Genomic DNA, 11,546 nt, shown 5'->3' with positions numbered 1-11,546 from the left:
TCAATTTCTTTAATTTTGCTATTCATATGTAAATGTTTAAGTAAAATGAACATTTTTGTTTTATTCTATGAACTACCGACAACATTTCTCCCAAATTTCAAATAAAAACATTGTCATTTAGAGCATTTATTTGTATAAAATGAGTAATCTCTGAAATAACAAAAAAGATGGCAAGCTTTCAGACTTCAAATAATTCAAAGAATAATATTTTATAAAGTTCAGAAATCAATATTTGGTAAAATAACCCTGTGTTTTTTTTTTATATCTTGGCATGTTGTCCTCCACCAGTCTTACACACTGCTTTTAGATAACTTTATACCACTCCTGGTGCAAAAATTCAAGCAGTTCAGCTTTGTTTTATGGTTTAAGGTTTTCGTTATGGTAAAATCAAAGAAACTCTTAATTTTTAAGTGGTCTTTTATTTTTTTCCCCAATCTGTATATGTATTTTTTTCCCTGAGTAATTATATATTTTATATTTTATAACCTGGGATGATAATGTAAATGTCTTTTTGATTAACATAATTAAAAATAATGGTAAGATATTTATGCATTTGAACTGTCTCCATCTGTCTTAAAGGAGTTCTAGAGGTGCTGAGCTCTCGTTAACTGTTTTTCAGTCAATCTGTACATGAGATATTAGCCCAAAACCTTAATGAACTTGTCTGTGCACTGTAATAGCAGCTATTAATCATGACATTCATACAGTATAAAGTACACTAAAGTACACTAGAAAATTCTCCAAAAAACACCTTTATAAGCACATCTGTCCACTACAAAAAGAGATAATGCTCCATAAACAAACAACATATATACACTAGGAAAAAGAATAGTAATCCGCACTACCTTAATAAACACTCCTACAAACTACAAAGGAGGGAAAAATAATAGTAAGGTTTGACTAGTGAGGAGACGCGTAAGAAGACAGGTGTGGATGAAAACCTTACTTTAATTTATGGACTGCAAATACCCCGCAGTTTATTTATAACATACAGAGTAATGTGAATAAATTGATGTACTAATAATAAGTCTCTTCTTATTAAAGGTATTCTAAAACACTGGCATTTATTTTATCTCAGTATCAATACATATCATATTTTTTTTCTTACTCTGTAACCTTTATCCTTTGCCATGCTTTTTAGAGAGACTTTATTAAGATTTTAAAGTGATTTATTTTGATGACCCTATCTAGCAAAATCAGCATGGTGTAGACTGTGTTAACTGTATAGCTATGCTAATGTGTGTGCGATAGGCACATCTTCGGAGTTAATGTACCCAGTGGGGGGAACTGAGTGAGAATGAATTAATGTCTGCTTATAACCAGCGGTCTGTTTAAGTCACTACAATATGATACACTGTGGTGCATACAGTATATGCTTATATTTCAACATTAAACTTTAAAGACTGTCATATAGAGTTTAATGTTTATTAATGAATCTGTTCTTTCATATCTTCTTCATACCTCATCATAAACACAGCAAATACAGCATTCCTTCATGATTATCTAATTATGAGGTAACATCTAATGGCCTTTATCTTTCGCCCATGCTATTTACACAGAGTAAATGACAGTTTAATGCTTTATTAATGTTTTAAGGTTATTTATGTTATTTGTGTCTCTGACCTTATCTAGCCTACAAGTGGATTAATGTTCAGCTAAATCAGCATGGTGTAGACTGTGTTAACTGTATAGCAATGCTAATGTGTATGTGTTAGCAACATCTGTGGAGTTAATGTACCCTAAGGGGGGCACTGAGTGAGAATTAATTAATGTCCAACCGGCAGCCTGGTTAAGTCACTGGGATATTATACACCGTGGTGCATACAGTATATGCTTATATTTCAACATTAAACTTTAAAGACTGTCATATAGAGTTTAATGTTTATGAATGAACCCATTCTTTCATATCTTCTTCATACCTCATCATACATACTGCCGCCCTCGTTTCCCACTATACAATTGCTCAGGCAACAAGTCTGCTTTCCCTGGGCTGCTTCTACCCGACCTCCATTACACATGCGCCCTGCTGAGGAGGCAAACGCATTAATGTAAATTTCTCCCAGTGCAACAGAACTCTATCACCCGCACCTGATAGAGGGAGCATTACAGTGACAGCCCGTTCACTTTCTTCATTCCTGAGAGAAATAGAGGGAAGAAAATATGGAAGACTCGGGCCGTACGGGTGAGTGATGGACAGGCCGGACGGCCCAGCAGAGAGTGTGTGTAAAAACACAACAGTTACAAACAAAGACAAAAAAGAAAAGAGAGAGAGAAAGAGAGAGTGCACAGGGCGTTGTATGTGTGTATGTGTGTTTGCTTGCTGGTGCATGTGTTATTGATCAAGTGAATTATCACAGTTGATGGCTGGTGTGGATATTGATTTATCTGTGGTGGGCACTTCGCCCTAATCTGCAGCTCTGCAGCTTCAGTTAATGAGTTGAGAGATTGCAGCTGCGGTCCAGAAGAACAGCTAAGAGAGTATTAGAGAAATGGAACAACAGAAGGCTCCAAGAAATTCACCTCATCCATCAACTCTCGCAGTTTGGTTTTGGGTGTACCTCCTACCACAGATTATGCAGCTTTCTCCCCATCTTGCTGTAGTTCGTCAGTAAACCAGCTGTCCTTTTATATGTAACAGAGCACTGGAACACAACGAGCGCAGCTGGGCCGAAAGCGCATTATCTACAGACAGCGCTATTATTATAGGCATTATGCACATGCTCCAGCACATAGATAGCATCACCTGCAGGACCTAAAGGAGTGATAACATGAATGCAGCTCCTAAAGCAAGAGCTTGGCAAATAAAGAGTGTAACACTTCAATGTTAATAGCCGAGTCATTCTATGAAACAGGTGCCACATGTGTCCTTAGCGTTTAACGAGAAGCATTAAACAAAACATACTGGGGCTAGTGTAAGTGTAAAGATAAAAGCTATTCATTTTGTTAAGTGTTCTTAATAATATTACACAGTATAAGTCAAACGTTTTTGCACACCTCTTCTCATTCAATGTGTTTTCTTTTGTTTTATGATTTTTGTACATTGTAAATGAAATATTGAAGATATTAAAGCTATACAGAAATGTGTTTTATAATTTTAGTACCACATTTAGTGTTTAAGGACAGATCTGCACACTCTTGGTATTTTAATCTCAGTGTCTTCATGAGGGAGAGTCACCTGGAATAGTTTTCTCAGCATCTTGAAGATGTTCCTGGACGTGCTGAACAATCGTTGCTGTTTTTTCTTCACGCTGTGAATATCCAGCTAATCCCAAATCACCATTTCAGTTGGATTCAGGACAGGGAATTGTGAGGACAAACACTTTTTTGTTTATTCCATAATTCCATATCTGTCCCTTAATGGTTTTCATATCTTTAATATAAATCTACATTCTAGAAAATCTATTAAATAAAGAAATAAACACTGAATTAGAAGCTGTGTCCAACCTTGTATCATACTATTTTTTACACCCTTTTCTGTAGTACATGGACCAATTTTAGATCAACAAATGTTTTTTCACACTTGTGCTCAATTTTAGGATGGTGTGTGTGTCTGTTTACATAACATATATTTATTTAAGTATAGAATTAAATTGTGTTGTGTGCAGTCATTTTTATGAGGTGTATATGCACTTACTATTCATAACACAGTTTGCCAAAGAGAAAGTGACAAAAAAGGAACAAAAAGGGCTAATTATTATATTTAACGTTAGACAGGGTCTGTCAAGCTCAACCATAGACAGCGTGTCCACACTTTAATCATTCTTCCTCAGTGCATTCCTGAGGATTAAACCACTGTCTCCTATTGAACATTTAGTCAATACCTAACCAGTAAATTCTGTCTCATCTGATCCTCTTAGCAAACAAAGAGTTGGATTTAAGTTATTAATAAAAATGTGCTAAGATAAAAATGTATAATACACAACCAAAATGAAAGTTTGCTGCTTAATAAATCAGTCAAGGGCATCCAAGGTGTGGGCTTGATAAATTAGTTACCAGCTGTTGGCTCAGTAAAATTCAGGGCATAATGATGGGCACCTAAACTGTTGTGCAAAGGGTTATGAGGAACAACAGACAGACATGCACTGGTAAATGCTTCATTAAGCTTAGTTATTGCTTAATAACCTTTTAAACCCACCTTTATTACACCATATGGCTTCATTTTCTCCAGGAACCACAGTGACTAAAATGCAAATGAGCTGACTTATACTTGAGGTAAGTTATAGACATGTGTATGTAGTACATTCAGACCCACTGGAGGTTCCTGGGATTGTTAATGTGTTAATTAGCAGCAAATGGATTTACAAGAGTTAAAATGTCTCCCTATACTGAATTCATTTTTTTATATATTATGCTAAATGAATCCGGTCAGAGCTGTTTTTTACAGTGGTTTTAGGGATATTTGGCTAATGTAGCTAGCTAGCAGATTTATGTTGTTTCTGATACTCACTGTCACACCATTAGCATTAAACATGGACAAAGTAAGTAGAGTAATGTTTATTAGTTAATTAGTTTTTCCTTACTAAAGCAAAAAATTTAATTAATTAGTTCAAAAAAGGAAATGTGTTTTTATCTATTTTTTATTTTATCTATCAATTGTGCTTCTTTTCTGCCCAACAAAAAAAATAATCTTTACTTACATTCTTTAGATTTTTCTATTTTTGCAACTTGTAACAAAAGTATTTTGGGTAACACCATGAGATGTTTGTTTTAAGATGCTAAAAAGAAACAAAAAATTATATTTTTTCCTGAAATTCAGATTGTGAGTAGCAGAAATACAAAAAAATAGAAAATTGGAAAATCTGATGAAAGCCCATTTCTTCTTTACTATAGTCAATGTGAAATAAAATATTGAGGCTTTACATCAAGTTCCGTTTTTTTTTATCTCAGTAATAATATTAAACAGGTTAAGTGACCAGAAGTAAATCGAAATGCTAAAATGTAGTCAATATAATCAACATACTGTTCATTTTGGATGCTTGATTAATTTGTGATCTTCAATTAGTCTATCATTTTAAAGGTCGCAATTCTTCATTTTTTCCGGCACTTCTTCAGTGGAACCTTATAGCTAGCTTCAGACACTTTTTTTTTTATCATTTTAAGAGCGTAATATTCATGTGACTGAAGTAGAACCAGGTATAGAAAGATGAAGAGTGTGACTGCAAGGGTTCAGAATGAACAACAATTGATCTTCCTCACTGTCTCCAGGCTGTAGAATCAGAACAGTGATATGATGATAAATATGTAGCAGGCATAACGCCGCAATATTCATCCTGTGGTGAAAAGATTGATTTTCATAGGTCTCCAAGGGTACCGACGTGTTATCTTCATGTTTAGAATCTTAAAAGCCCCTCATTTCAATGGAGCACCGGCCTCCTCTATATGCAGGAAGTGTATACTAACATGCTACAAAATGAAAGAGTCATTACGACAGCTTTGGATCTAATTATATTGAAATTATTTTAGCACTGAATTCTTCAATTCCTCTGGGATATAATTTCATGGAATTTAAATAACAGTGCACTTGCTTAGCTGGGATAACAAGTAGAACAAGAAAAAAGGCTCACAGCATCACATACGTACGCTCTGCTTCTCCCATGTGTATGTTCTACTTACATGTAATAGAATGTCAGTGCCCTTCCTCACAATCACATAGCTCTCTTTTGTCGTGGGAAGAACGTGTGCTACATGAATTGTCCTACATAGAAAGCCGGGGTGCTCTGCAATGACAGAATGAGGGTTAGCACTGGAAAGGGGGATGGAAGGTGATGCAGGTAAGTGTCTTCCTTCTCCACCTGCATGTTTTCAACACTTAGAATGAGACTACAAAGAATCAAATATTTATGCATGGCTCATCATTAAAATAGCCATCTCACAGCAGAGAAAATTCAACCCCAAATCAAGTTAGGACAGTATAAAAAAAAATAAAAAATGCATTGTTTCTTAGATTTACTTTGACGTTTGTATTGCACACTATAATCCCAAGATAATTCATTTATTTATATGCATCCATTCCTGTATTTCAGGCCTGAAACACGTTCCAAAATATTTTAGCACTTTGCAAAGTTGCCATTCTTCTCACAATAATTTTGGCACAAAGGACACCAAGTGATAAAGTATTTTAGGTTATATGTTATCCCATTTCAGCAAACACATGTTTTGTTAGATTTCTCCACAAACTCTCTGTTAACTGCAGGTCAGAATTGCAGGACAGTCCCATTTCTTGAGGAAGTGCTGTTTGGGGAATCAGTTTGTTCAGCTTAGGCCTGGTCACAAAAGTGTGGCTTGTACTAATTATTAAAATTATATATAATATAGAAAGGGAAGTGAGATGAAGCATAAGGTCAAAGAAATTGAAAGGTCATGATCCAACATTCATCTTTACCTGTAAAACATGGTGGAGGCAGTGTTATATATGGCTGCCAATGGAACTCGATCACTGGTGAGTTTATTATTTACATGATTTCGGATAGAAGTAGCAGAGAAGTAGCAGAGCCTAGAGCCATACTTTCTTCTCAGATTCAGTTAAATGCTGCAAAGAAAATGCACAGCAAAAGCAACCTAAGAGTTCTCTAACTAAAGACATGTTTGAAGACAGAAAGACCCTTAATTTTTGACTGAAGGTGACCGGAGGAAAGGCCTAGAAAAGCATCTCATGGGAGGAAACTTAGCATCAAGTAATGTCCATATGTTCCTGTCTGCTGGCAGTTACTGACTGAAAAGCATTTGCATCCAGGTATTAAGAAAGTATCTAAATATTTTTAATTATGCTACTTTGTCTAATTATTTTTACACCTGTGAAAATGGACCTAAATACATTACTTTCCTAAACTCTTAAATTAAACTGAAAGCTTAAGTGGTTCATTCCAAATCCACTCAGGCATATACAGACAGAACAAAAAGTTCTCATCAAAGCAGAAGTTGCTACTCTGAAGAATCTGAAGTATGCACAGTCATTACTTTATCGTTTTTATGTCTTAAATTTTAATCTACAATGTATCAAATTATAAATATAAAGAAAAGTGTGAGTGTGTTCGAACGTTTGACTGGTACTGTATAAGATGCAATTCTTGCAGTTGAATTAACTTAAAAAAAGTTAAGTAATGGGTAATGAAAACTTAACTTAGCATAACTAGGAACATTAAGTTAGTACAACAAAAGGGGAAGTTGATTTATCTTTTTTATTTTTGTTATACTGTAAGACCGGATAAGTTGAGTTTACTTAACTTTTTTAAGGCAGCCGGTTTACCTAAGTGTTTTTAAGTAATGGAGAATGAAAACTTAAGTTAACATAAATTAAAACATCAACTTATTACAACTAAAGAGGAACTTGATTTATTTGTAAGGTAGCTCAGGGGGAATCACTACACACTGATGGTGAGTGTCAGAAACTGTTGGACACGCCCAGTATGCAAATAGATTGTAACAGAAACCAATGGAAAAGAAGCTGCTAATGGCACCATACTAAACTCAGTTATTATAAGTTGGTTCTCAAAGATCTCTGTTTGAATGTATGTCCCCACAAATGTTCAACTAACTCAAAATAGTTGAGTATTGTTTAGAAATATCCAATTTTATGTAAAACAGACTTAAATTATGAGTTCAAATAACATATGGGTTTAAAAATGTAGGTGCTGAACCGTACACACATGCCTACTTTGTGTATAGGAAGAACCATCACTGTATCACTATAAACAACTGCTCATATTTTATAGAGACCAAAACCTTATGACTTATTTAGTTTGATGTAGCAAGTGTGTACTTGTTGACAGTGTTCTGGCTGGAATGCATTTTCAAAACATGTCCTTGTTTTCATATTAATTATCTTTCTGACCACAAAACACCACTTTATTCACTATTAATTAATATAAAAATTAAACAAAGGTTTCATCCTTTCCTCCTGTGCTCCTCACCCAGGCCAACATGCCAGCGTCCACACTGAGAGGAAAAATTGCTCAAGTAAGTTTAAAGAATTTGAGCTGTGCAATTCATCATCTGAGAACACCTAAATCAGCAGTTTGTTACTCAATATTTTACCCCCAAAAATGTAATAAATCATAAATCTCCAGTGAGTGCTACCTGAGCACACTGACCCATCACATACGGCATGCTCTAAATGCCCTGACAATTCACGCTGTGTATAATATATGTGCATGCATTTTTCATACATGTCTCTGAGTGATATGTTGTCAATATAATCATGCCTGAGACGTGTGGTTACACATAAGGCTGCTAACCCAGCAGAAACATAACTGATTTGTCTTGTCTTGTTTGCTAAATACAGCCAGAGCACGAACCTGTTAAGGACTGTCACAATAAATGCCGGCTGTCATTTTTAAAAAAAAGGAGATTTAGCGGACATTGCAAAAACACAGCATTAGACAAATGATTAAAGTTTAAAAATATATCCTTTAAGAGTTTTTAAGTAAACGCAAAATGTCCATAGAGAATCACCATAAAGAACATTTTGGATGCTTATCCAAATGGTGGTTTAGTGTCTCTTTAAATTATTATTTCTCATTGGTGGAAAGTAATTTAAAGAATAATCTTTATAGACTCCTTTAAATGGTTGTACACTGACATGCCAAAAGTCATGGGGTGGTAATAGGTAAATGGATCATGAAGTGTTACCTCAGGGTAAGGCTCAGGAATGCCAACATCTATATAAGCTGTGAGGTGGCAAGGTGATATGAATTATCGGGAGTTGGAGCGAGGTCTGGTAGTGGGTATTAGATGGATTAGGCATTCCATTTCTGAAGTCGTGCAGTCATTTAACATTCTTCAATTCACAGCCTCAGCACAATGGGTGGTGATGATCATCATCGTCAACGCCTGGTAGACATTACATCCATATTCAATACAGGAGGCCCCACACACATAGAGAGACATACAGACAGATAGATAGTCAGGGCAGAGTTCTTTAGCTTCCATGCAACATGCTAAACGTTATGGACTTAAAACTAGTTCATGTCCCATGAAATTTGGCATGTCAGTGTACTAGGAATCACTGTTGCTCAAGTCAAAGCATTGTAAAATGTAATTCAGAGTGCTTTGGTATGAAATATGCCGTTCTAGAGAAACGTATAGTGTCAGAATTGTAGTGATGTGGCAAAATATCTGCAAAATTATACAAAATGGTTCTGAACATATGGTATGTCCTGAGGCCTAGGACATAGTTTTGAATAATATATATATATCTATTTTACCATTTTCAATGTAAAAAATATTGTTTTAAATATTGATAACAATAGATATATACTGTACTTTCATTGTAGACAGTGACACTTAGTTTCTATTATCACCACTATTTGAATTACTTTTACTTTGTGGAAAAATCGGCCAAATTCCCCAATAATTCCTTCAATAATTCCAGGGTTGTTCAGAAGCCTTATTTTAAGGTGCTAGTAACGGTGTACTAACTAAATAAGACAAAGTATGTAGTGTTTAAATGATAATTTCTCTTTCTTTCTTTCTATATATATCTCTATATATATATATCTAACTAAACTACTTTCTTAGATTATATTAGTTCCAGCCAAATGTTGTGCTTTGGTTTCAGTAATGCAAATGCATTTTAGTAGGCAACTTTTGTTAATCACACTTCCTGGGGCTTTTGTTAACCAGAACCAGCACTCATTTTATATTGTCACTAAAGGACCTTGAGTCTACAGAGAGTGAATAGCCTGTCTAACTGTACCCCCACTGCACCCTTCTGCATCACTTTAAATGCATTGTTTTGGAGTCTCTGTATGGTAGTCACGGAAAGCTTGACATCTTGGCCTTATACCTTATCATAAAAAAGACAGAGTGCTTGGTAGAGGGGGAATTGGGTTGTGAGGCGGGTTTGGTGGGGAGAAGTACCGGTGAGTACGTGTCTCGTGGGTCGAAGCAGGAAACAGGTATGCTATGAAGCATTCACAGCACACAAAAACATGGAGAAATTTCCATTGCTATCAGTTCATGCACCACATCCGAATGCCGTAGCTGCAGCCTGATTTATGCCATGCGAGAACTGTAGTGCTGCAGCTGGGCGGTTCCGCACAGCCCCTCACCTTACAATGCTATCACCACTGGCCACTTCACACCACACGTGACTGCTTTACATTGCAATGTTATCATCCACGGACACTGCATTTAGAGAGACAGGTGCAACCAAGACTGCCATAGCAGCTCAACATGGACATTCACCATTCACTCCAAGCAGGCTCCTACCTTTAAAGTGATGCTTTGGCCAAAAATCTTATTATGAGTACTTTACTGCAAATGTAGGAGATTAGTTCTGACTAGAAGGCATGTTCCGGGGCCAGCATTCGCCTCCTTCATTCTGCACTGGAGATATGAGGCTAATGTAGCTTAAATTGTCAAAGAAGCTAATACTTTAAGAACTTCCATCTTAAGAACTAAATCATGTCTAAATCACTAAAATCAAGTCTTAATCATGGGTGGGCAATGGGGGCTGGAGTCCAGCACAGACGGCTGATTTCCTGCTCTAAGACTGCTAGCTCAAATAGAAGTTTTGGCATGTCAAGATTAAGCGGATCAGATTTGCACTTATCAGCACTTAGGATTTGATGAGGTTGTTGTTAGTCACATCGTAAGTGACACAGAAGACATGTTGGAATCTGATCTGTTTCAAGAGAATCCAGATTGTTTTTTGATAGTCTGGACAGCCAGAAACATTTGCAGGATTTGTAGAGATGAGTCTCAATCTGGTTGCTTGGGACACACAGATCAGATTCCAACATGTATTTTGTGTCACTTACAATGTGACAAACAACAACCTCATCAAATGTTGTGAGGCCTGAGACATAGTTTTGAATAATAGTTTTTTTGTAATCTATTTAAAATAGAGATGGTCATTATAAGCATTATAAGATAAAACATTCCTCTAATTTAATAGACTATTTTTTTTAGGTTTCCCACTATTTTACAATTTTCAATGTAAAAATAGTGATAACAATAGGTTATCAAATCCGAATGGCTTAACTAAACCTAATCTGCTCACTTGCAAATAACACTGAGTAATTAAAAGATAGTCATCTCCACAGATCTGATTTGAGAAACAAACCCAATTTGCCTGCAGTCTGAACACAGCCTAACAGACTTTTTTCTGTCCTTGGGTTTGGGAAAGGCACTACATAAATCTAAGTTACTGTGATTCAAATTTCATAACATACTCATGCATTTTGTATGTTTTGTATTATTATTTGTAAGCAGTATTACTTGGTATGACTTGGATAGGCTTGCACTGACTTTGATCCCCGGTAATTGTCTCATGAAACCCTAGACCCTCTATTTCAAGCATTCATTAAATCCTAGAAACACAATCATTGGGGAATACACTGAGTCTGTCTCTCTCACACTATCATTCCTATGCATATATGTATCTGTTGTAATGCTAACTAAAGGCACTACATTCACTAAATAAATAATGAATTCAATAAATTGCCTTCATGTCTTCCTGTTTCTAAATGCATTAGCTGAGACGAGTGTTTCTTATCTAAACGACACACAGTTTTCCTATAAAATAAGGTGCATCCTATTTAAGT

This window comes from Astyanax mexicanus, chromosome 1 (assembly GCF_023375975.1).
Source record: "Astyanax mexicanus isolate ESR-SI-001 chromosome 1, AstMex3_surface, whole genome shotgun sequence".
NCBI lineage: Eukaryota > Metazoa > Chordata > Actinopteri > Characiformes > Acestrorhamphidae > Astyanax > Astyanax mexicanus.
The sequence above is the reverse complement of the archived record's forward strand: the minus strand, read 5'-3'. Positions refer to the sequence as shown.